At 38.9% G+C, this 27,598-nt stretch overlaps 1 protein-coding gene across 12 annotated transcripts in view; it reads right to left on the minus strand.

The window, feature by feature from the left end:
• The window catches only part of ARHGAP28 (Rho GTPase activating protein 28), a 174,386-nt gene that overhangs the window by 135,994 nt on the left and 10,794 nt on the right, over positions 1–27,598 (minus strand). The window contains exons 1-2 of one of the 12 annotated variants that reach the window (XM_073212824.1): positions 7,986–8,408; positions 3,904–4,055 (exon numbers count right to left, since the gene is read on the minus strand). The exons of 10 other annotated variants lie outside the window; for them this stretch is intronic. The gene's annotated coding sequence lies outside the window, so the exon portion shown is untranslated. Of the gene's footprint in view, positions 1–3,903; positions 4,056–7,985; positions 8,409–27,598 lie in introns of those variants that run through there. One more of the 12 variants, XM_073212825.1, reaches the window with a different exon arrangement.

Genomic DNA, 27,598 nt, shown 5'->3' on the forward strand with positions numbered 1-27,598 from the left:
TAAACAGAAGACCTGCAAGGAAAATTCAATCACCAGGTGATGTTTACTGACCTGTGGAAAGGGAAAGGGAAAAACTAAATGTTTCCTGAGGGCGGGTCAAACATTGTGCTATGTTGTTCCCATCTCATCTAATTAAATCTTGGCAACATGTCTTTAAGGTACATTTATGGTGTTACTGCCCCTGTTTCTAAGGATTAGAAAAACTGAAGTACAAGCTATATAAACTGCCCGAGCAAATTCAAAGGGAGACTGGAGTGTCACCTTGGATCTGTCGGCCTCAAAGCTCATGCCACACCCGCATGGCTCGCCTGGCAACCCAACCTCAGACGGGCATCCTTGTACGGGGCAGGCTGCTCTGAGAGGCTCTGCTGACAGCTAACAATGCAAACTGCACCAGTTACTTGACCTTGTTGTGTCTGGGTGTCCCCAGCCACAGGCAATAGTAACAGTATCACAGAGAGGAGCCTTAGGGTAATGCCTGGCACATAAGGGCCCAACACGTTTGATTTATATTACTTTTAAGAAAACTCTCTGCTATAATATAAACTACTTGAAAGCAAGTAGTATATCAGAAGGCAAGTATTAAAGCCTATTATACCCCCAGCACTTCATATAATCCATGATACAAACTAGATATTCTATATAGTCTGATAAACAGATGATTATCTAGACTAAAGGTTTATAAATAAAAGTTCTTAAAATGGTTGACTAGACCCAGTGTTATCTGACCTGCCACTACCTCTCCTGTATCATCTCCTCCTACCCCCTGTCTTAGTCTCTCCATTATGGCAACATCAGTCTTCTTGCTGTTTCTTGAAACAATAGGGATCCCAAGGCCTTTGCATTTGCTGTTCCCCCAGCAGACGAGGTCTTCTTCAGGTCTAAGTTCAAGCATCCTTTTCTTGGTGAATCAGTCCTTCCCACCCCATTTTAAAATTGCAGCAACCCCTCAACCATTTTTCTGGCACCCCTAGAGATTTATGTTCCCCATAACACTGAACACAATACACTACATACTAATTAAAAATTTCATTTCATTTCTTTTCTACCCACTAGAATGTAAACTTCATGAGGGCAGAAATTATTTTGTTTTGTTCTGTATACTTATATACCCTCTATACTGAGAAAAGGGCCTGATGCTTAATTTGTTTAGTGGTGGGTGAATATAAGCCCTGAATATATTAAAGATCATTATTTCAATATTGTGGGAGTCTGAATATAAAAATGCTTGTTGATACATGCCAGGAATATAATAAGAGGACTTGGGTGATGTTCATATAATTGATGGCAATAAAAAGATATAAAAGCTCTTTTTCTAGAAAGCTACTCACTTTGTATGTAAGTTAAACTAGAATTTCAATTCCCTTATTGCATCTATATTCCTAGAAAGGAAAGGAAGTTATCTCTGTCTTATAGGAAACAAAAAGATATTAGTCTTTCTTTTACAAACACACATGTTAAGGAAATACTGTTAAGCTTTCTCTTTGCCTGACACTTAGATTTGCTCTGCATTTCACCTACACTACATGTCTTTTTTTTTTTATCAGCAAAAGTATGATACTCTGTCGTGGCTCTCTAATCCTAAATTCCTGATGGGAAGAACCAATTTTCTGTGCTGTGATGAAGTCCTCCCAAAATTCAGTGTAGCAGTGGGTACACAAAACTGCTTTGACCAGCGATGTTAACCCACTCCCACGCCCAGCCCCAGGAAATTAAAAAATCTTAATTGCCTTTCTGAAATTATCATTTTATTCATCTGGATACATCTGGATTAAGAAGATACTGATAATATTAATAAACTATGCTCTTTGCAGTTTCTTTATAAACATAAAATATGCATGTCCTTTGTCACATATGTTATAGTGCACATAAGTACAGAAGGTCAGCACACACACTTATTAGTTACATTTGATATGATACACAAAAAATCCTCCATAAACACTGCATTTAAAAGTAATGCTCAGTCCTCATATTTTCAGTTTCTTCTGAAAATTCCAAATCTTACTTATCTTCCAAAACCCTATCCAGATGTACTACCTCCAAGATACCTTACCAAGTCCCCTCACAATTCAAGAGTTGAACACTTACTATTGGAGGCCATTAACAATGGTATTCTAAAAGACTTATTTCTGTATGTGCCTCCCTATGAGACTGCGAACTGCTGACATATCTGTGTATTGCAGAGCCTAGAACAGTGCCTAGAACAAAGTTGTGTTCAGTAAATGTTGAATTGAATTCCTGAACGGATTCCAAATACATGCTGCTAATAAAATGGAGTCACACGAAGTACAAAATAAAAAGAACTCTAGAGTTAGTGATTTATCACTGTATCATTTTTTTTTGGAAGTCACCACTGGTAACGATCCTTTTTTTCTGAGAAGTTCTATGTAATGTGCCAGAAGACTTGTCTGAAAAAATTAGTTTTATTTCTAAGTGGAGTGATATTTGTTCCAAGGGTTTCTCTCACAGAACTGGCCTGCCCCTATAAAGTTCTCCTGTCCCCTGGGATGGCCATGGCTTCCTTTGTGTCCCCAGGTCTTGAACATATTTCTGTCCCAGACCCTGTCTCCTACATTGCATTTATTTGCTCTCATGTCTGTCTCTTCCACCAGACAGAAAACCCTTTGAGGGTAGAGACTGTCCCATTACCTTCATATCCGCAATGTCCAGCACACATAAAGTGCTTAATAAAAACTCACAAAAAATTTAATGAATTAAGAGCTTCTCTGAGTTCAAAATTTTAATTCTGAACTAGCCTGGCCCAGCTCTCACTGTGGCCACCCAATCTTGACATGGGACTGTGTGCCAATGTTAATGGAGCCTGGATTATAAAAAGGGCGTGTGAAATTCTAGAAAATGTGCCAACTTGCATTCTTTTTTTTCTATCATCCAGCAATGCAACAATAGAGTTGTTTGCCCTTTGTTTCACTGACTTATTCAGTCTTATTCTTTTATGTCAATGAGGATTCTTTCCATGAACAACTTAAATTGTGCAGAATTAGATTTTTATTATTCATATCCTAAATTTCTACAGAAAACTGTCTTTGTTTAAATTTCCACTAGAACATAATATACAAGACAGGGCCAACCAGATGTAGGGATGTAGACTGGATACGTCATACTTCTTGATAGTTACTTGTCTGCTTTAATTCTTTCCATCCCTGACTGCAATAAACAGAACTACAATCAATGTGAGAGAAGAGAAGAGAAGAGAGGCCACGGGGGCGGAGCCCTCCCAGCCATGCTCCTGCTCTTCCATCCTCTCTTCTGTAAGATCACCCACTGTTGCTCTCGTTCCCCACCTGCAGGCAACCAGGACTCAGCCAGCCTCAGCACTGGAGCTGGGACCATCCAACAGGTATTTGTGGGCCACACACTGCACTGGACACTAGCCGATAGATCGCTGGGGAAAAGTCCGGACAGACTTTGGGCTCCCGGAGCTTAGAGAGGAGCAGAGGAGACAATTAAATAAGTATTTGCAACCACGTTGGAAGAATGCTATGGCCAGGTGCATAAGGCGAGTCTGGAGTCAAGCTCCAATACTTGTCGAAGAACATTCTACCTTGACAATTGTACAGGATTGTATGGTTAGCAACCTCTCTTCCCCCAGTTTTATGATCAGCAAATTTAGGATACTGAAACTACCTCCCTCATAAAGGTTTTGTGAGAATGAAGTGAGATGACGGGCAGCACACTGTGGCCAGGACCTGGCCCGTGGGGAATGGTGGGCGCAGCTCCGACGTGCCTGTGCCTGCGGAAGGGCACCAGCGTCCCAGACGGAGACGTCGAGGCTCAGGCCTGAAGAACGGGGACGGATTCCCCGTGGGTGTGTTAGTTTGCTAGAGCTGCCGTAACACTGTACGACGGACTTAATGTCTTAAACACAGAAACACATTTTCTCACAGTTCCAGAGGCTGGAAGTCCGAGACGGAGGTGTCGGTCAGCAGGCTTGGTTTCAGTCTGACGCCTCTCTCCTTGGCGTGTGGGCGGCTCTCTTCTCACTGTGTCCTCACAGGTCTTCTTCCCTCTGGGCCACTATGGGTCCTGATTTCCTCCTTTTATAAGATCAGTCAGATGGGATTAGGGCCCACCCTAATGATTCCACTTTAACATGATTAACCCTTTAAAGGCCCTATCGCCAAATACAGTCACTCTGAGGTACTGGGTGTTGGGACCTCAACACTGGAATTTTGGGGGAACCCAATTCAGCCCATAACAGTGGGAGAGGAAGGGAAAGGCACAGAGAGAGGACAATTTCTAACAGAAATATTCCTGTTTATTATTGCTATTATACATACTTCTATTTATTATTACTATTAGAGATTAGAATTTGCTTCCCCCTGCACCTATTACTATTGCCATGCTAATGACATGTGTGAACTGAAAGGGTCAGGTGTCTCAGGCTGAAGAGAAACTGAATGAAATTTAACCCTTTTGCAGTATAGACTGTGAAGGAGGAATAGCAAGAGTTGAAGTAGGGAGGGAAGGAGAGGCAAATCAGGTTACTTAAGGCCTAGTAAGGTAGTTTAAATATTAATAAGCAGTTGGGAGTTTATCCTAAGGAAAAAGGGAAACTACTGTAGAATTTCAAATAGGGAATATATGTGGCATGAACTGAAGTCCCCTGTAGAAAAAAAACTGCATTGTAAGTTTTTTGAAGGCAGTTTAAGAAAGGCTGATGGCTTGAGTCAGGCCATGGGGAGGCAAGATGCTGATACATGCTGGCAAGCTAGCTAGTGGGCCCTGTGACTGATGGGGGAGGGGAGGCAGGGGACAGAGAATGATTCCCAGGTCACCAGCAAGTGGGTGGATAATGGGGAAAGAAGGTGACCGAGTCAAAATGGGCCTTGGGAATCTGCGAAACCTATGGGGCTGTCTGTAGACCACTGGTTACTGAGAGTATCTGTTGCTTATTAAACCCTTACCATTTAACACGGTGTGTGCTAGGAACACTATACATACACCCCTTTCTACAGACAAGGAAGCTGAACCCTAATGAAATACTGTAACTTAGCCATGGTGCCAAGTCCCTTACACACCCTAACTGCCCCCACTGCCACCCCTAGGAGCACCACTGTCTTTAACTCTGACTCCATAGATTCATTTCGCCTATATTGTACAGTATATGAATGGAATTGTACAGTATATGCACTCTTTTGTGTATGGCTGCACACATTTCAAGTCCGCAATTTAACTCGAGGGAGGAAAGGATTGTTGTCAACAGAGATGTAAGTACAATCTTATCAAGTCATTTTCCTGTATTCTAAGGACCCCTGACACCAATATATAGCACCTATCCATAGGTCTTCCCAGGTAACATGGGCAACATGTAATCAATACCGGAAGGAACAGGCCCATTTCAGTGCTGCCTCCTTTTAAACAGATTGAATCACCCAGACTACCTGTAACAAATCCCTCCATATGAATTAAAGATTACATTGTAAAGCCATAGTAATGGTGACAGAGGTTTTACAGGGCAAATTGTATTGCAGTAGCTTCAAGTTAAGATAAGCTTTGGATATAATAAATTTGAAATCTATCCTAATTATTGCTTTATCAAAGTAATCCCTTTTCCTAGTTGGGAATCTTTCACATTCCTAAGGAACTCAAAGTGACTTTAGGAAGTGTTTTAAAAACAATAAAAATGTCATTAAAAAATAAACTTTTTTACTAGTGTTAAACATTATTTTCTAAAACAGTTTTCATAGAAGTTGTGCATTTAACTTTCAATATTTTATGGTATGTTCATTATACTATTTTTTACATGGCACTTCATGAATTCCTATTTGTTTCTTACTTGGACCTAAGAATTCCTTAGTGGGATGGGAATTATAGTTTAAGTTTTAGACAAGAGGATCTTGGCTCTGATAGTTCTTCTATGAATTATATTACTTTAGCTTTCAATCACAGTATAAAAAACTGTGGAACAATTTTTCCTGGAAGATAAAAACAATCATGTTTGCAAAATTCCTGCCATCAAACTTTTAATGCTACCCAACATTTGTAAAGGGGAAAAGAAAACTTATCTATTCATTGTAGTTCTCCAAAATAGTTTTGTTTGATTGGACTTATGCAGGCATGCATAATTAGGAAGTAATTCCATTTCAGAGAAGATTCACATCATTTTTTAGCATAGTGAATTCTTTATGTGAACTCCTACTGCAAATGTTTGTATCATCAGTTCCTCTTAAACCCACAAAATTCCTGATCTTATTTTCATATCTCTATCCTAGAAAAGGGCCAACAATTAGCAGAGACTTCTCGTTAAACCAAACAAGGTACTGATTACAACCTTAATCAATCTCCTTTTGAGAAAAGAATCAACCACCTGTGATCAAAATTTTGACTGCAGGACACTCTGCCATTATACTCAGTGGGAAGTAGCCACTTCTCTGTGAAATTTAAAGTGAGGCTATTTTTCAGCAGGGCAACTATGCAGCTGGGTGTGACAGCCTAGTTTCTCTGTTATATTTTTAATTCTTTTTCCAGGTCAGATTGATAAGAATTTGTGAAAGTTCAAACTAGAGATACTCTTTACTTTTAGTTCCTGCTCTTGTAATCTCTGCATTTATTTCCTGTCATAGATGAATTATAGGTGTCAGCTCCTTCATTCATTTAAAACTTATCCACAGCATTTCTACGTTATTTTACAATTTTTAAACTTGTTAGGTGCTGAGTTCAAGGTCTAAATATATATTTTTTTATGTTAACCAACCATGCAGAATAACTTTGCAAAAATTAGTAACATTTTAGTAATAAATTAGGGAACTACAGAATTAAGATGACCATTCCAATTTTATGTTTATTACACAAAACAATAAAGACTTTACCCAAAGTGGGGCTTTGATCACTAGTAAGATGTTTTAAATAAGAAATAGAATTTCCTTAATCATTTCTAAGCTTTTCTTTTCAAAAAACTTGCTTTGGTTCCAAGTTTGCCTCCAACTTTTTAACAAAACTTTCTGAAACTTGGCTAATTGTGTCTAAACTAATTAGTGTAAGAACTAGATCGCCAGATGCAAGGATATCTAAATTTGTTTCTTTACAAAGCATCAATGGTGAAATAAAGATTAGAAGAGAGAGGCACTTAAAAGTAAAAGCCCACCCCACGCTTGTTAAGTATTAAATTTTAACTGATTTTAACCAGTATTTATTCAAATTTACATTATACAGTGCATATGGGCAATGAGTATGATAAAAAATGATCTCATTAATAAAGGTCCACTTAATAAAGCAAGTTCCACATTACTTTAGAACAAATCTGAGACAGTTTTATGTCCTTACCTGACTCTTACAATAAAAAAATAATTATTTCCTATTTTGTCTTTTAACTTCTCTAATTAAGAACTACAACTTGAGGTGCTCAAGATGGTGGCATAAGTAGGGCGGAAGAAATCTCCTCCCAAAACCATATATATTTTTGAAAATACAAAATACAACTATTCCTAAAAGAGAGACCAGAAGATGCAGTACAACAGCCAGGCTACATCTACATCTGCGAGAACTCAGCATCTCATGAAAAGGGTAAGATACAAACCATGACCCGGTGGGACCTGAGCACTTCCCCCACCCCAGCTCACCGGCAGGAGGAAAAGAATCAGAGTGGGGAGGGAGTGGAAGCACAGGACTGCTAAATAACCAGCCGTAGTAATCTGCAGTGGGAGCACAGGCACACATTGCATGTTGTAGTGGATATTAGAGAAATGGAAAAGTAAAATCCGAGACGGAGACTGAGAGCAGGTCCCCACAGCCGGCTCCCCTGGGACAAAAGAAAAGCCGCTGCTTTAAACGTCCTAAAGGGACAAGGGTTTAACAGGTGAACAAAATCATCCCAACACACTCAGCCCAGCAGGCTAGGAATCTTGGGGAACTTCAGGCGCCCTGAACCCTCAGATGGTGGCGCACCTCCAAGGTCCCTCACAGCAACAGGCAGCCTGCTGTTCATTTCCCCGCCCCCCAAGGGCACTACAATCATGCTGGCTGACCTGCTGTTGCTGCGGAGCAGCCAGAAAGCATCTCCACCCACAGCAACCACGTGGAGTCCTCTCCAAGTCTGCAGCTAACCGGACCACACCCAGAAGTTGCCTCCAGCACACAGCTGCCTGGCACAGTCAGAGGAACCTGGGGCAAAATCCAAAAGGCATGAAGGGGCCCTGTTCTCATAGGAAAACATACCTGACACACCGGAAAGCCTCTGCAGTACCCTAGGACATCCTGAGGGCCACCCCGCCCATGGCAGCTCAGGGAATTAACGCAGAGACTGCCTCGGGTGTGTGGGTAGCCAGCACAGGCGGCGGAGAAGAGCAAGGCAACCAGCAAGCAGGGAGGGACATTGCTCTACCAGCTGACACACGAGGCACTTGCCAGCTATCACTTTGCCGGCAATCACTTCTATCACGATGAAAAGGCAGAAGAACCTGCTCCACTACAAATCATTCAAACCATGACAGAGAGAGGGCCTGCTGAGAGAGATATAACCAATCTTCCTGAAAAAGAATTCAAAATAAAAGTCATAACCATGCTGATGGATTTGAAGAGAAATATGTAAGAGCTAAGGGATGAAGTCTGGAGGGAGATAAAAGAAATGAAACAATCAATAGAAGGACTTAAGAGCAGACTGGATGAGGTGCAGGAGAGTGTTAATGAAATAGAAAACAGAGAACAGGAATACAGAAAGCTGAGGCAGAGAGAGATAAAAGGATCTATGGAATGAAAGAATATTAAGAGAACTGTGACCAATCCAAATGGAACAATATCTGCATTATAGGGGTACCAGAAGAAGAAGAGAGAGAAAAAGGGATAGAAAGTGTCTTTGAAGAAATAATTGCTGAAAACTTCCCCAAACTGGGGAAAAAATAGTCTCTCAGACTATGGAAGCCCACAGATCTCCCAACACAAGGGACCAAAGGAGGAAAACACCAAGACATATAATAATTAAATGGTAAAGATCAAAGACAAGGACAGGGTATTAAAAGCAGCCAGAGAGGATAAAAAAGGTCACCTACAAAGGAAAACCCATCAGGCTATCATGAAACTTCTCAACTGAAACCTTATAGGGCAGAAGTGAATGGCATATATTTAATGCAAAGGAAAAGGAGGGCCTTGAACCAAGAATACTACATCCAGCAATATTATCATTTAACTTTGAAGGAGGGATTGAACAATATCCAGATACACAAAAGCTGAGGGAATTTACCTCCCACAAACCACTTCTACAGGGTATTTTAAAGGGACTGCTCTAGATGGAAGTATTCCTAAGGCAAAATAGATGTCACCAGAGAAAAAAATCACACCAAGAAAGCAGACCAAACAAATACTAACTAAAGGCAAAAAATCAAATCAGCTATCCACAAAAGCAGTCAATGGAAACACAAAAGAGTACAGAATAAAACACCGAATATATAAAGACTGGAGGAGGAAGAATAAGAAGTGAGAAAAATAAAGAATCATCAGACTGTGTTAATAATAGCATAATAAGTGAGTTAAAGTTAGACAGATAGTAAACAAGCTACCCTTGAACCTCTGGTAACCACGAATCCAAAGCCTGCAATGGTAGTAAGTACATATCTATTGATAATCACCTTAAATGTAAATGGACAGAATGCACCAATCAAAAGACACAGAGTATTAGAATGGATTAAAAAGCAAGACCCATCTATATGCTGCTTACAAGAGACTCACCTCAAAACCAAAGACATACACAGACTAAAAGTGAAGGGATGGAAAAAGTTATTTCATGCAAACAATGGGGAGAAAAAAGCAGGAGTTGCCGTACTTGTATCACATAAAATAGACTTCAAAACAAAGAAAGTAACAAGGGATAAAGAAGGACATTACATAATGATAAAGGGGTCAGTCCAACAAGAGGATATAACCATTATAACTATCTATGCACTCAACACAGAGCACCGAAATATGTGAAACAAATACTAACACAATTAAAGGAGAAAATAGAATGCAATGCATTCATTTTAGGAGACTGCAGCACACAACTCACTCCAAAGGACAGATCAACATGACAGAAAATAAGTAAGGACACAGAGGCACTGAACAACACACTAGAACAGACAGATCTAACAGACATTTACAGAACTCTACACCCAAAAGCAGCAGAACACACATTCTTCTCAAGTGCACATAGAAGATTTTCTAGAATAGACCACATACTAGGCCATAAAAAGAGCCTCAGTAAATTCAAAAAGATTAAAATTATACCAACCAACTTCTCAGATCACAAAGGTATAAAACTACAAATAGATTGCACATAGAAAACAAAAAGGCTCACAAACACATGGAGGCTTAACAACATGTGGATCAATGACCCAATTAAAACAGAGATCAGCAATATATGGACACAAATTTAAAAAAACAGTACAAAGCCCCAACTTCTGTGGGACGCAGCAAAAGTCAGTTCTAAGAGGAAAGTATATAGCACTCCAGGCTTATTTAAAGAAGGAAGAACAATCCCAAATGAATACTCTTAAGTCACAATTATTGAAACTGGAAAAAGAACAACAAAGGAAGCTCCAAGTCAGCAGAAGGAGGAACATAATAAAGATCAGAGAAGAAATTAATAAAATTGAGAAGAATAAAATAGAAAAAAATCAATGAAAACAAGATCTGGTTCTTGAAGAAAATAAACAAAATAGCTAAACCCTTAGCCAGACTTATTAAGAAAAAAAGAGAATCTAAATGCATAAACAGAAGCAGAAATGAGAAAAAATAAATACCACTGGACACCACAAAAATACAAAGAATTATTAGAGAATACTATGAAAATCTATATGCTAACAAACTGGATAACCTAGAAGAAGTGGACAACTTTCTAGAAAAATTCAACCTTCCAAGACTGACCAAGGAAGAAACAGGAAACCTAAACAGACCAATTACCAGCAATGAAATTGAATTGGTAATCAAAAAACTATCCAAGAACAAAATTCCCGGGCCAGATGGATTGACTGCTGAATTTTATCAGACATTTCGAGAAGACATAATACCCATTCTCCTTAAAGTTTTCCAAAAAGCAGAAGAGGAAATACTTCCAAACTCATTCTATGAAGCCAGCATCACTCTAATAAGAAAACCAGGCAAAGACGCCACAAAAAAAGAAAATTATGGATTTATATCCCTGATGAACATAGATGCAAAAATACTCAACAAAATATAAGCAAACCAAATTCAAAAATACATCAAAAGGATCATACATGATGATCCAGTGGGATTCATCTCAGGGATGTAAGGATGGCACAACATTCAAAAATCCATCAACATCACTCCCCACATCAACAAAAAGGACAAAAACCACATGATTATCTCCATAGATGTTGAAGAAGCATTTGACAACATTCAACATCCATTCATGAGAAAAACTCTCAACAAAATGGGCATAGAGGGCAAGTATCTCAACATAATAAAGGCCATATATGACAAACCCACAGCCAACATCATACTTAACAGCGAGATGCTGAAAGCTTTTCACCTAAGATCACGAACAAGGCAGGGATGCCCACTTTCTCCACTTTTATTTAACATAGTACTAGCCACGGCAATCAGACAAAACAAAGAAATACAAGGCATGCAGACTGGTAAGGAAGAAGTCAAACTGTCACTATTTGCAGATGACATGATATTGTACATAAAAAACCTTAAAGACTGCACTCCAAAGCTACTAGAACTAATACCGGAATTCAGCAAAGTTGCAGGATACAAAATTAATACAATGAAATCTGTTGCTTTCCTATACACAAATGATGAACTAGCAGAAAGAGAAATCAGGAAAACAATTCCATTCACAACTGCATCAAAAAGAATAAAATATCTTGGAATAAACCTAACCAAGGAAGTGAAAGACCTATACCCTGAAAACTACAAGACACTCTTACAAGAAATGAAGTAGAACAGCAACAAATGGAAATTCATCCCATGCTCTTGAGGAGGAAGAGTTAATATTGTCAAAATGGCCAGCCTGCCTAAAGCAATCTACAGTTTCAATCCAATCCCTATCACAATATCAACAGGATTCTTCAGTGAACTGGAACAAATAGTTCTAAAATTCATATGGAACCACAAAAGATCCTGAATAGCCAAAACAATCCTGAGAAGGAAGAATAAAGCAGGGGGGATCTCGTTTCCCAACATCAAGCTCTACTACAAAGCCAAAGTAATCAAGGCAATTTGGTACTGGCACAAGAACAGACCCACAGACCAGTGGAACAGAATAGAAAGTCCAGATATTAACCCATACATATATGGTCAATTAATATATGATAAAGAGTCATGGATATACAACAGGGAAATGACAGCCTCTTCAACAGCTGGTGTTGGCAAAACTGGACAGCTACATGTAAGAGAATGAAACTGGTTCATTGTCTAATTCCATACACAAAAGGGAACTCAATATGGATCAAAGACCTGAATGTAAGTCATGAAACCATAAAACTCTTAGAAAAAAACATAGGCAAAAATCTTCTGGACATAAACATGAGCAACTTCTTCATGAACATATCTCCCCAGGAAAGGAAAACAAAAGCAAAAATGAACAGGTGGGACTATATCAAGCTGAAAAGTTTCTGTACAGCAAAGGACACCATCAACAGAACAAAAAGGCATCCTACAGTATGGGAGAATATATTCATAAATGATAGATCCAATATGGAGTTGACATCACAAATACATAAAGAGCTCATGCACCTCAACAAAAAAAAGCAAATAATCCAATTAAAAAGTGGGCAGAGGATCTGAACAGACACTTCTCCAAAGAAGAAATTCAGATGGGCAACAGACACATGAAAAGATGCTCCACATCGCTAATCATCAGAGAAATGCAAACTAAAACCACAATTGAGATATCACCTCACACCAGTTAGGATGGCCACCATTCAAAAGACAAACAACAACAAATGTTGGCGAGGATGTGGAGAAAGGGGAACCCTCCTACACTGCTGGTGGGAATGTAAATTAGTTGAACCATTGTGGAAAGCAGTATAGAGGTTCCTCAAAAAACTCAAAATAGAAATACCATTTGACCGAGGAATTCCAGTCCTAGGTATTTACTCTAAGAATGCAGGAGCCCAGTTTGAAAAAAGACACATGCACCCCTATGTTTGTCGCAGCACAATTTACAATAGCCTAGAAATGGAAGCAACCTAAGTGTCCATCCGTAGATGAATGGATAAAGAAGATGTGGTACATATACACAATTAAGTATTATTCAGCCATAAGAAGAAAACAAATCCTACCATTTGCAACAACATGGGTGGAGCTACAGGGTATTATGCTCAGTGAAATAAGCCAGGCAGAGAAAGACAAGTATCCAATGATTTCATTCATCTGTGCAGTATAAGAACAAAGGAAAAATAGAAGGAACAAAACAGCAGCAGACTCACAGAACCCAAGAATGGACTAACAGTTACTAAAGGGAAAGTGACTGGGGAGGATGTGTGGGAAGGGAGGGATAAGGGGGAAAAAGGGGCATTACGATTAGCACACGTAATGTAAGCGTGTGGCATGAGGAAGGCAGTACAACACAGAGAAGACAAGTAGTGATTCAATAGCAATTACTACGCTGATGGACAGTGACTCTAAGGGGGGTCTGTGGTGGTGAACTGATAATGGGAGGAGTCTAGTAATCATAATGTTGCTCATGTAATTGTACATTAATGATACCAAAATAAAAAAAATTACAAACATCACTTTTACATGAAAAATAAATAAATACATACATACATACATACATACCACAACTCTCATTTATCTAAAGTAAATAAGTGGACATATGTAGAGTAGAAAAAAAAGTCACCAGTACCGTAAAATCTCGATTTCAGATCTATATGCTACAAACATTTACTAGACCAACCACCTAGGAGGAAAATTAGATAATTCACATTTACATTTGCTTTCCTTCCTGCTTTCTGGTGCAATATTCTAAGCGAGCAACAGACTCAACAGCAGATTCTATGCACTAAACCAAAGAACACAGCATCTTTTTGATGCTGCCTAGATTTTAAACCGGTACTCTCCCCACTCTCATCTGTTGTGAGGACGGTATGACTGCCACAGGAATTCCTTACTTTGAATCTTCTAGATAATATTTCTAGAAAATCTGTAATTGCATGCAGTGATCTATGTGAAAAGGAAGAGTTCCTCAAACTACAGTTTGTTTCCAAACTGCTTTTCTGAAAAACTTCAGAAAAAAGAATAAAGGACAGACTAAAGGTACTTGGAAAATAGCCCTCAAGGTCAAAAATTCACAGCTCAGGCACTGAATCACTAGTCCAAGGAAACCACCTCAAAGCCTCCTGACTTGACAGGTGATACAGGCAGAGTTCATTATTTTTCTTCTGAGGCACTGTAGTGTGAAAACTAGATTTAATTTTAAAGAATTTGCCCAAGGTGCCAAAAATATTGTCTATTCAGTCTGTACCTGTGTCTCAGATGTCACAGATCTCACCAACTTTGAAATGATGGAGAGAAGGAACTCGAGAGAGGTCACAAAATTTTGGAAAATAACATATATCCTGGTCATTAACGAATTCTTAATTCAATAGGTAGTTAAGTAGGACATGAACCTCTACTTAAACGTTCCTTTACTAAATCTGTATGAATTATATTTTCCTAGATAGTTGTAAACTCAAGCTTAGAATTAACCATCAGTATGTCCCTATAATTTCTAATTCAAATATACTCCCCCCAAATGTAATGCTGGCCAAGTTTCTATCTCCATAGGTTTACCTCTGACCCATCTCTCTAGGGACATTTTGCTTCTCAAGGTTTTACTCCATTTGTCTCCCTTCCTGTCTCTCAGTTCTGTTCTACTCCCCATTCCGCACAGCTCCACAGAATACAGAACAGGGCTTTTTTCTGTTTCCCAAACTTCCCCATGTTAAAGAGGAACACCTCATTGCATTGAACAGTTTCCAAAAAATATGGCTATTTTTCATTTGTGATAACTGTTAAACAGGACATATTCTTTGCAAAAAGTCAGAAAGGATATTTTATGCTTCGTATTCCATAGCCAGTAGAAGAGCCAGGATTCCAGTCCAGGAGTCTGGCTCCAGAAATCTTGCCCTTCACCATCAATCTGCTTCTTTCAAAGCCAACGAAGTTTATCATTTCACAATTGGTGAGGCTGAACATGAAATTAGCAGTGACTTAGGACCCAAATGCCCTGATTCTTTTGTGACCAATATATGAACTGTAGCAGTTCAGACATAAACTAATTGACCTGATATTCTTTGTTTATTGACAATATAAAGAAATGGCTCAAATGTCCAGGAATGATAATCATTTTAGGAATGCAATTTATAGTATTTGGACTCGGGCATAGGGTGACCACATATGCTGGTTTGCTCAGAAGAATCTCAGTTTATACCTGTTGTTCAAGCATAAATGCATAGCACCTCATTTTGCTTTAAAAGGTGTCCCATTTTGCATAGTAACATATAATACTCATCTCACATGCACAACCAGTGTAACTGGCACAAGTCAAATTGCATGAAATTCAGCTCTCATCTCTTTATCAAATTAGTTTCAGGACATTCTTTACAGCAACTCCAGAAACCACTGGTTATGACAACCACCACCAATAGCTGTTCTCTGTCCAGCATTTGTGTGGTCCCATCCCCAAGCTTTCTATTAACAAGAATCTTTCACTTCATTTTTTTCTACCTATAAAATCCATTAGGGCCACTGATTAACTCTATCACTCCTACAAGGCAAAATCAATATAAAACAAACACCAACCTCCCCTACCTCAAAATATATATAACAAAAAACATACTATGCAGCTAAAGCTACATAAAGTTGTCTCCATAAATTCTGGTTTATAATCACAGATGCTCATAAAAGTGAACATTCTATTGATCTTCCTTCTCAAGCATTTTACAGAATTTGGTACATAAGATGTGAATTTTAAATGATCATTTTTCATCTGCTTGGAATCAGTATCTGTATAAAAGCTGGTAAGTGCTCCATTTGGTTTTAATAATTCTGACTCTCATTTCTTCATCCTAAAATCAGTCGTTCTTACCATCATGAGCTCAGTGGTGCCTTTCCCCATTTCTCTCATTTCAGCCACTTCATTTCCCTCCAGTCCTTTTGTCAAATCATGGTGTCTTCCTTGTCTGTAACCACCAGTCTAAGGATATTTCTATGCTTAAGGAATTACGCTGTCACTTTTTGGCAAAAAGCCACAATTCAATTTCACTGTCTCACACTTCTCTTCTGATAATATCTCCAACCCAGCCATTACCTTGGTAGACCTGTGCTTTCTCCATATTGCTTTGTAATTGTTCTGGGAAACTCCTTTCTTTCAGGCTCCTTCACAAACTCCCTGGCCTCCTTACCCTTGGAGCACATTCGTCCATCTGCTGACATGTACGTATGGGTCTACTTGGGAAACACAGCAGGCAAATAAAGCTTCTCAGCTCCCGTGCCTCATTCACCATACTGCTTGTGAAGTCCCTTTGGAAACTAACCTGCAGAGGCAAGGGAGGAAATGCCTGCCCTCGATTTGTAGACCAGTTTACCAAAGTCCTGAAGCAGGAGATTTCACCACTTCACTCTGGTCTCAGTCGCAGAACTACAGATGCTGGAGCGTACAGTGAGTCACTAGTTCTGGAAATGTTCTCCATGCCAATGGGATTAGCATGAGGCAGACACCTGCCCAATGTCTCCTGCTTAGTGATTTGAAAGTTTTGACAATGTTCTCTTTTGTAGCCAGTATGGTTCTTCAGATCTTAGTCTTTAAACATACCCTGATTATGACACCTTATACAGAACTGTACTCATCTTTAATTTCCCTATCACAGACCTTTTCCTACCATGATTTAGCATGACTAGATGGTCTCAGTTACCCAAAGATACATTTAATTTCACTATGATAATGACACATCATTAAAGGGTTCCCTGTAAAAGCTGCTTGGATGTGTGACACCTTTTTGGAAGAACTGCAAAAAGGTGTGAAGGTCACATTTAATAGAAAGAACTGAACTTCATTAAAGATGTAAGGGAAGTAATTACAGCTTCAAAGTCACATGACCAAAGCTAAATTATATATTCCATTCTATAACAGTGTTTTAAATAGTAGTTTCTTCCTAATTACCTGATACCTTGTTCCTTCATGAAAATGGTCTTATTTGAGATAAGCAGACATTTAGAACAAAGATGAAATAATTGCAAACAGAAAAGCAATTGCATCATATATTTTAGAGCTATTGATTCACATCAATAATTTTGCTAATAAAGACCAGAATTTGACCTGTCGAATTATGAAAAGTCAGCACTGTTCTGTGTATCAGCTTAACAAGTATACTCCTATAAGAATCTTGGCAACCTGTTTGTCTGTTATGGACAGAGACCACATTTACTAAGACAAAAATCAGTATAACATAGTGTGAAATGTTTCAAGATGAAACTCTACTAAAGAGTTAGAAATGTACAGCGGCCATGCCCATGGTTACACTATCAAACTCAAAATAGCAACAAAAATGGAATGTCTCAACTCAGTTCCATTTCTCTTAATATGATCCTTTCATTGAATTTTAAAACACCCATTTTTTTAAGAATAATTTTTAAAAGTCAATCTCAAATCAAACCCCATTCTATGTGAGGTTTTATATATTATGTTTGTTTTTCCAAATGTGGACTACAATTGTAGGATAAGCTGAAACTTTATTAAATGTTCTAGAGGAAATCATAATATTGCATTATCCCCATGAACCACATATATGGATAGGAGACAGAGGACAAAAAATATATATAGTTGATTTCAATTTGGTCTCATTGAAAATACAACACCTGTTTTTACTGTCACTTTGCATTAGATCAAATAGGAATACCTTTTTAAAAAGCATTTAAAAAGGTTAATTTGTAGGAATTTATTTTGAATTAGACAAATGCAGTGGCTCTCATTAATTTTTTTACTATAAGCTTTTATAATTGCAATATAGTACTAAGAATTAGAAGAAATATTTAAAGTCTCTTTCAAAGACTCTTTCCTTAAAAACAATACCTACCAAATAAGCCCACTGGTACCATTTCCCACGGGGCCCCTAGATATTAGAAGCCCTTATTTCTCTGCCCCCTTCCAAATTATAGGCTAGACTCAGTCTTGACATAAGCAACATTTCTGTGAGACACAAAAGCTATTGATTTATTAGAAGAGTTTGAGTCTCTTTTTACCTCATCTAATATTCCTCTATATAGTGTTAATAGCAATAACAGGGGGAAAAAATCATCGTTAACAGTGGATCAAAGGCAAAAGCAAAGAGAATGATTATGAGCACAGAAAGAGGGAAAAATAAACCTGTAACTTGGTGCAACGTTACTGAATGCATTTCTTAGAAGCCTGACGTCTGCATTCCTGAACTGTGACCAGAGATGATTAAGAAGGGTTGAGAAGAACAAGTACTCATTGTTACCTGTCTGTGCTCTATAGCTGAGAAGTAGTAGAGCCTGCGTGCCACCACACAGCAATCCCAGGCTAAGAACTGACCTAATGCCCAAAGAGAACCTTCTAGAGCCCATTTCACAGCAGTCCTTTCTGGTGACATATGGTCTCCTCTTTGTGCAGCAGCTGAAGTGAACTTAGCAATTGTTTTGCTGAGACTGGAACTTTTGTTATAACTGCATAAGGTCTGTATGAAATGAACACAGATGGTCTCGGATATAGACAGAGAAGACTGTGAGAGACAGAGTTGGAGACAGAGGATCCAGGGAACCACGTAGGGAAATGTGAAAGTTAAGCACTAGTCCTTTATTGACTTCAGATGCCAGTAATACCATAAGAATAGGTAGGAAGGTCTGCTTTGCTTCATTGTTTGAATGTGGGTCTGAGGACCCAGTGACTTAGGATAATCTTATGAAACAGTTCCAGAAACTATGGCTGTTGAACTCAGTAGGGAAAAGCATTCCATTTGGCCCCACTCGTTTTCCTCCAGGAGTAGTGATGAGAATTAATGACAAGCATGGCTGAGTAGAAATCTGCTAGTCTGCCGAGGGTGAATGGGCACTGGCCAATCTGTAAAAGGAGCTAGAATTAAATTCGCAATATAATTTAATGTCAATTAAATGCATATAATAAAGTTTGACTGCCCTGAAAATTAATCTACCTAGTAGTTTAATCAAATTGGTCTGTTCTACAAATGTAGCCTTCCTTTCTTTCTAATTAAATGCAATTTTATGAAGTTGGTTCTCCCAGATGCTTGGATTTCTTTTTTTTTAAGTTTTGGAGGCGTGTCTTCAAAATGGAAAAGACTTTGCTATTTTTTATAATAGGAAAATTAGTTTCCTGTCTTAGCAATTGTCAATTAACTTCATAACCCTAGAGAGTGTCAAGGACAGAAAAGCTAGAATGTTACTGCTGTTGCTTTTCCTGCATCTGGGGGTGGAGCACCCCAGCAGAGACCAGAAGGCACCAGACACCCCAGTACAGCATGTGTGCACCCACCAGTTGGATATTTCTTCTTGCTGAGTCAGTAGGCATAACTCATTTTGCCTTTCTATGCTCCAGCCCCCCAAAATATCAATGCCCATGTACATTCCTCATGGCTATCCCTGACATTCTCTGAATTATCCCAAGTTATCAAGCCCTAAATTAAATGCTGCTTTTAACAGAGGACGTATTATCTCCAAGAGGGACAACCTCACAGTGAGGTCATGGAAACTAGTTTTACAGTTTGAAAACAAAAGCATTTCCTTTCTCATTCATCTCCCAGGGATTTTTTTTTTCTTTGTAAGAGATAAAATCTGACAAAGTGAAAATATAAGGAACTGACAATGTGGAACTTAACCCTGATTAGCATTTCCTTGTGTTTCAATGTTTCTTTTTCTATTTCTTATTGTACAACACTGCCTTCTGTGATTAGTTTTCACCAGTGTCAATTATTTTGTTTTCCAATTTTGGAAAACAAAATTCATACATTGCCCACTTCCCTCCATTCCATAAACATTTATAGGGCATGTTGCTGGGTACTGACATACAAAGATAAACCCTCTTAGGGAGGTTGCAGCCTAGTGTGGGAACAGGGAGCAACTACAGAGTAACATCACTATTATCACTGGGCTGCGGGCTGCCCAGGGTTCACTGAGAACACGAGGAGGTAAACTGGAGACAGACTGGAAGAGAAGAACAACAGGTGCTGGGGCAGGCTTTCTAGACAACAGAAACTGTGGCCTAATCCCCAAGAACAATGGGCCTTAACCCGGTGAAGACTGAGGACAAGGCTCTTCAGGCAAAGGAAGTAGGATGCATAGAAAGGGTGCAAAGCGTGGCAGTGAAAAAGCCCAACTCTTATATTACACATATTTTACTATAATTTTAAAAAAGCAGCAGCATAGTTTTGGAGTGCGGCTGCTTTACTCATATGGACAAATTACTTACCCACTGTGTCACTTCCCAATCTGTAAAATGAGAAGCAAAACAGCACCTAGCTCTTAGGAGACACTTGTGGGGTTTAATGCACGTGAAAGCACTTGGACTCATGCCTGCTTTATAATAAGAGCTAAATAAGTGTTAGCATTTATTACTGCATATCCGGACCAAGGGATAAGTGGTGTATACAGATCCAGGGGTAAGGGAGGGCAGGCTACCTTTAAAGGGCATGGTCAGGTTGCCTTCTCCCAAAGGAAAAGTCCAGGACACAGAAGAAGGAACCCAGAAAAGAGAATTGAACTGAAAGTTATCAGAAATGACATTTTTAAAAAACATTTCTGCCTTTTCTTTTCTTTTTCTGTATCTCTGTGAGTTGATGGATGTTAACTGAACTTACAGACGTAACCATTTCACAATATATATATGTAAACCCAATCATTATGCTAGTCACCTGAATCTTAGACAGTGCTGTATGTCAACCATATCTCAATAAAACTGGAAAAAAATAATTACATAAAAAGAAAACAAATGACATTCTGAAGGTCACGTTTTCCTCCCTGAACCTTAATATGCACTAAGGGTGTGTCCTTTAAGCCACCTCCACTTTAAATACTGCTTGAGAATAACCTGACAATGCAAAATAATTGCCTTCCTCCCCTTTTCAAAGGGTAAGCTGATGTCACTGCTCCAAACGAGCCTGGGATAGCCCAGGACCGGAGGTTGTGGTCCTACGCCATTGGTGCCACACATCCCCACAGAAGCCCACGTCTGCCACACACACACACACCACATGTCAGTCTGTGGACAGAGAAATGTTATGTCGTGATGCCACGTGCTATATGAAGAAACCACAAGAGGACAATCTCAGAAAGGATGATGAATCCTTCCCACAAATAAATCATACAAAAATACTGGAATATTGGAGGCTTAATTTCCTTAACGTCTTAGTTTCCTCACTGGAAAAATAAGGCTAGATTTCCTGCCGGTCCTGTGAGGATTGCTCAATGAACAGGCTGTGTGGGATCCAGGCAGAATGTAAGATCTCAAGGAAGGTTTTCTGTCCCATCCAGAAATTTGTCAGATAATGTTACTAAGGAATGTTTGAAGGAGAGAGCAGTATCTGGCTTTTATAGTTCTAACTTTCCTATAAAGATAGGCTACTAAGTTGGTACTCAAGACTTCAGCCAACTTTTCATGAATCTCTATTTGCAGTGGTTTACAGCCTCCTGAATGGAAAACATGCCAACGGATCAGTCAGATCAGCTGCTTGCTCAGGTTGACTTTTGGTTCAAACATTTTTGCCTCATGTGGTTCTGGTTATTTTGGTCAGAGATGAGTTAGAAGCTTTATTGCTAATCTAAGAAACACCTCATTTGCATAAACAAACATTTTTCTTTCTGTCTTGATGCACAAGACTAGGAACGGGCGGTCTCATGCATGGGTCACACACCTGCATGGGGACCTGAAGAAAGCACTAGAAACACAGGGCAGTCTCCCACAAAGGAAAAGGGCCATGGACAGTGGGTGTGGAGTTAAAAGGATTAATTTCCCTAGTCTTCCTATTAGACAACAATTTGCATAATTCCCCTACCTCGTGTGTGAAATACTGAAAGGCTTCTGTCTCCTCTACACCTTCCTTGAGAAGTGGCTAAATTCAATACGTTCTTGTGCTCTGATCTCTGTAAATGTAGACTGCCAACATTTTTCACTTCTGAGAAGAGAAATATCCTATTCATACAGGTATTATCGCGTTAGCTCAGGCCACTCCCGGCCTCTGCCTGTCAGCTCTCTCACATTAACCAGAAATGCCTGAGTTACAGACGTCACTCATCATGGCAAGGCCTCCAAGAAGCGTCCTGCTTACAAGGAGACAAAGTGGAATGGCAGCCTCCAAACACAGCAGGCATTCTAGCCTTGAACTTGTCCCACATTTGTTCAAAACTAATTTCTAGGTACTAGGGAAACACTCTTAATTCAAGGCATATAAAATGGTCATGGTAGCTATAAATCTGAAGATATACTAGATGGAGAAAAAAGAAGAGGAAATTTTAAATACTAAGCTGAACAACATTTTCTTAACCTGTAGTCCATGAATCACCTAAAAAAGCAGGCTAATTTGTACAACATAAATATTGATGTATGTATACAATATATGATGCATACACTTGTACTTAAATACATATGCATAATTTATATTTTTTAAGAGCACAAAGCTTTTACTAGATTGCCAAAGAGTTCTGTGACTCGAAAAAGCTGAGAACTACGTGATGAAAAACAATCTTCTTGTTACAGTATGTAAAAATACAACTCAGGTCCCCAAGCTAGAAGTACCAAGAAAATATAAAATACATAACTTTTTGCCTTCATTTGGGTACCTTGGAGTAATGAACATAAATTCCAAAATAAAAGACAGTATCTGCTGTACATGTTCACTTTGTGAAAAGTTATCTTGCTTCAATAGTTCAAATAATTTTTAGTTTGACAATTGCTATAAATTACTCAACAATAATTCAGTTCAACAAATAATTATAATTTGTAATATGGCTTTAAATAAATTCATACTAAAGCAGGAAAGACAAAAAGATATTCTGAATGTAATAGAGTTTCCCCAAATAGGTACTGATGCACTAAAAATGAATCACTTAATAGAATATTTGCTGAATCTGAGGTCCAGTCATGCTTGGGTATGTGGAAAATTCTATTCTAGGAGTAGGGTCATTTCAGGGAGGCAAAAAACCTGTAACTGAATCTCTTTCACCACTTCCCCAAAACAATCAGAGGTGTATTCCATAATACCGGCAGCCCATGGGCTTAACTGCAGCTGACCAAGTTTGAGATGACCTCTAAAATCTGTTGCTATTAGTAACGCTCTTGCCTACATGGAATTACCTGAATGCCTGTGAGGTTCAGGGTTTCTTTAGTGTTGCACTGAAGGCTTCTCCCTCAGCCTGCTCTGTACCCCTCGGGTACACTACCCCAGGAAAACTGTCTTCCACAATATCCTGCTGTGTCATCCAACTGCACGCCAAGGTAACAGAGTAAGAACTATGTGTGGCCCTGGTATGGTCTCAAGGCTGCTGGGACTTTGGCCAAACTACCAGGATTCTAGCACATTTTTTGAACAGTTTATGATTACCGTTAATCCAGCTACTTCCAATGTGTAAGCTAGTTTGTAGCAATTATTCGATTTTATTTTCCTTTGGTGGGACCACTTAAACTTTTCAAGAGTTCTAAGAGAACTGAGTTTATGACTGAGTTTGATTCTTTCAAGATTAATGTTTTACATCAATCCACAATATTATCTATAAAGAGTTGAAGACACCCTCTCAAAGAAAGGTACTTTTATTAATTTATTTTCATTGATTTGGCTAGAACAATTGCTTTCTGACATCTTGTTCATTGAGCCAATCCATCTCACAAATAAAATCCTATAAATCGGTGTTTAGAATCTACTGCTAGTTCACTCACCAATCCTCAATACACTCAAACTACATTATTGGCCCCTTCTTACGCCCTCTCTTTGCCTCAGGCTTCCCTACATACAAAAATTTACTCACATCACACAGTACATTCGTGTGCCTAACTCAAACACCATTTCTAAGAACCAAGCCTGGGTTCTCTCCAGAGCTTCAAAGCTAAACAAGACATGATCTCCAATTGTCTCGGCCTCCCTTATAAGCCCCTCAGCACAGAACTCCACCTTGTTCAGCTTTGATTCCTCCCAGTGCCTTCAAGAGAAGGAACTCAAAGTACGTTTGCTGAAAAAGAAGACCTCTATAACTGAACTGAGTAACAGAGAATCTAGAGGTCTCTATTTTCTCAGTTAACTGTTTCTTTTCTTTTCTGACATATTTAAAATGTTAAAACAATTGCTTTGATAAAGTATTCAATATACTGGGTTTTTTTTCATTAGTTAATCCTTTATTAAATGTATAACTCTCATCCTTTCCTGGCCAATCCTTGCTTCCGTGTTGAGAAGGCTACTGCCCAAATTCCTGTTTTTCTCTCTTTTATTCCTTTAAAATATGTGAGCTCAGATAGTTCCCCAAATGTCAATCACATAGTGTGTTAGAGGTAATGTGACTCATATCCACCCCACACTGAACAGGCAAAGAATATTAGTTGTTCAGACCTGTGAGTTCTGAATTGTCCAGGCTCTTCCACTGACTCTTTGTGACCTTGAAAAGTTACTACTCTGAGATTCAGTGTCTTCACCGAGAAATGAGAAGTTTTAACCGTTCCCTCCAGCTTTGCATATTCTGGAGAACTAATTCCCTGCATTTTGCTGTGAAGGCTTGTGGGTAGACAGAATAAGCTATTGACATCAGGGTTCTGAGCAATATGCCCCACAGGCCTCAATCCAGCCCACTGTCTGTTATAAAATAAAGCTTCATAACACAGCCATGTCTAATGGTTTATGTATTGCTGTTTTAGTGCTAAGAACAGCAGAGCTGCAACAGCCAGAAAAGACCACAATATTGACTCTTTGCAGAAAAACTCTGCCACTCTGTGGTCTAAATGACATATACTTAGGTATGTGACTTCCTGCCTGAAGAATTATCCTATTTTCTGAATGAGATCTGGAATTTCACCATTAAAGACTTAAAAATTTTACATGTGCTTTGGAAAAGTAACACACCTTAAGTTAAGAAGGTAGTTCCTTGGTAGGAATTCACATGATCCCTACATGGGGAAATGGAAGGCTCCAGGAAGACAAAGCAAACCCAGAAGACACCAAAATAAGCCTGCTTACATCCCAGTTGTGCCGGGTCCACCATGGAGACACTGTTTAGATTCTGATACTGTGATGGGTTTTAATCTAAACCTGCTCGCTGCTCCCTGGTCCGCTTCTGTGCAGCGGCCAATGCCTGTAAGGCAGCTGGATGGCAATCAGGTAGGACAAGAATATAAAGCAGCCAAAGGCTCTACCCACATTCTTACTGCTTTTGGGTGCTGATGAAACAATGTTTGAATCTCAAAAGCCATTATTCTGAGTAAAGGAAGGCAGGCACAAAATAATATATACTGTAGTATTCTGCTTATATGACTTCCAAGAATAGGCAATACTAACTTCACAGTGATAGAAGGCAGAAACTGGCAGGGAGGAGGTAACTGAAGAAAAAAGGGCATGAAGGGCATTTCTCGGGTGATGAAAATGTTCCATATCTTGTTTTGGATGGTAGTTATAAGGGTCAAAGTTCACCTTAACACTGAATTGATTTCTTTTTTTACTGTATATTGAATACACCTGTTTTTTTTTTAAGTAACTATTATAATAACTAAACAAAGCATTAAAAAAATTTGTTTGGGACACGTCTACAGAAATATTGGAGATTTTTAGGATCATTGCCATTGCAGAGTCTTTTCTCCACAGTAATGGATAAGGAGAAAGTGAGGGAGAGGGGGGCTTCCTGGTGGAGAGGAAATGCCTACTAAGACTCCAAGTCCATCTCCTCGCATAGACACATTCCTCCTTTAGGTCATCAGCTATCTCATTTTGGGGACCTAATCTTTCAAAAAAAATTCAAAAGCAGAAAATAGGGGAACCCGTGAAATAGATTTTTTCCCCTTAGAGAGTGTGTGTGTGTGTGTGTGTGTGTGTGTGTGCGTGTGTGTGTGTGTTGGACTATTTAAAAAACAGAGAAAATATTCAACAGCATGTTCCCATGTCTCTTGGAATTCTCAGCTTTATTTAGATTATATTAAGCTTATTCTAATTTTGTATGAATATGAGTAGAAGTATTAAATCTAGAATAAATGATACTGAAAAAATTAATTTTTCAAAAAAAATGTTGTTAATGAATGCTAACTTCAAACTTGAACCAAAAATATTAATGACGGGCTGAGGCATTCTTAAACAGCAACCAACATCCCTATTAATTGGGTCACCAGTTTACAATCATCTGAAACATAAAGATCCTAATGGGTAGGTTATTGGATAGGTTATCTTTTTCAAAGAAAAGCTGAAAGACAAACACACCTTAATGACTTATTTTCCTGATTTAGGCAGCCTGGCTGAAAGAAACCAAACCACACTTTGAGTAACTGAAGGTATTATAACATAACCGGGCAACAGTTTGTGCTCACCACACAGGACAACAGCTGAGGGACCAAGTAAACAAGTAAAGGCAAATGAGAAGGGGAAAGGTGTTATTATAAAATTAGTACAGGGCAGAAACTATGTTTGGATTAAGGATCCCAGATTACTTAATTACCTTCATTTCCAACTTCATGCTAAAGAACAACAGAATCCAAATGCTGGAAGAGACTCCAGAGGTCAGGGAACAGAACCCCAGCACTACCCCACCTGATCCAGTGCACGGCCTACAGAGGCGCAGAGGATATTTGTTCAATTTCACTTTTACTGTGAGAATCAGACTTTAAATTCTCCTTGTTTTGATAAATAAAATGACCCTTAAGCAAAACTTAATCTTTAAAATAATGGAGGGTATATTTACCTCCAATTTATTAATTATCCATGCTGCTCTCAGTTCTATGTGTCAAGCATGCTCATTTACAATTGCTGCCAACTTTTATTTTTATTAATTAATCTTCATGTCATAGCATATTATCAAATGTTTATGTTATCCTATGAATAAAGGTGAATTTAGCAGATTCTGGGAAAGGTAGTATGTAAGGTGTGTAGGGTCAGAACCGTATATTCCCTAGCAATACCAGTTCTAACACTTCAAAGGTCAAAAAATATCGGCAAACGATGAAAAACATACAATATAGTTAACAGGATTATTACCTTCACTACTATTTAATGAATGAATTGTTCATTTACTCAGTAAGCATACGTGTACCTTGCACTGCACTAGGCCAGGAATACTGAGATGAGTAAGGCATGGTCCTGGGCATCGACAAGCACCTGAGCTTTAAAGACATGGACAATATAAGCACTATTAATAACTAGTAGGATAGATGCAATAGAAGAAGAATGTACAAGAAAGAGAAGGCATGAAGACAGATATGACCAGCCTGGCTTGAGGTGGAGGGCAATGGGGAAGACCTCTGAAAGGTAGTGATCCTCAGATTCTGGAAGACTTCCTTGCTAGCTTCCCACCCCAAGGAAAGGTCATGTTTCCACAGTTCAGCCTCCACTATGTTTGTGCACCAACCATTTGTTAAGACACTACTGAGTCCCAGGCCCTGGGTGGGAGACGGGGAAGGGAGTTAAGGATTCAGCTATTAAGAAAATAGTGTTCTCGTCATAACCGTGTTTAT

This window comes from Manis javanica, chromosome 9 (assembly GCF_040802235.1).
Source record: "Manis javanica isolate MJ-LG chromosome 9, MJ_LKY, whole genome shotgun sequence".
Classification (NCBI taxonomy): Eukaryota; Metazoa; Chordata; class Mammalia; order Pholidota; family Manidae; genus Manis; species Manis javanica.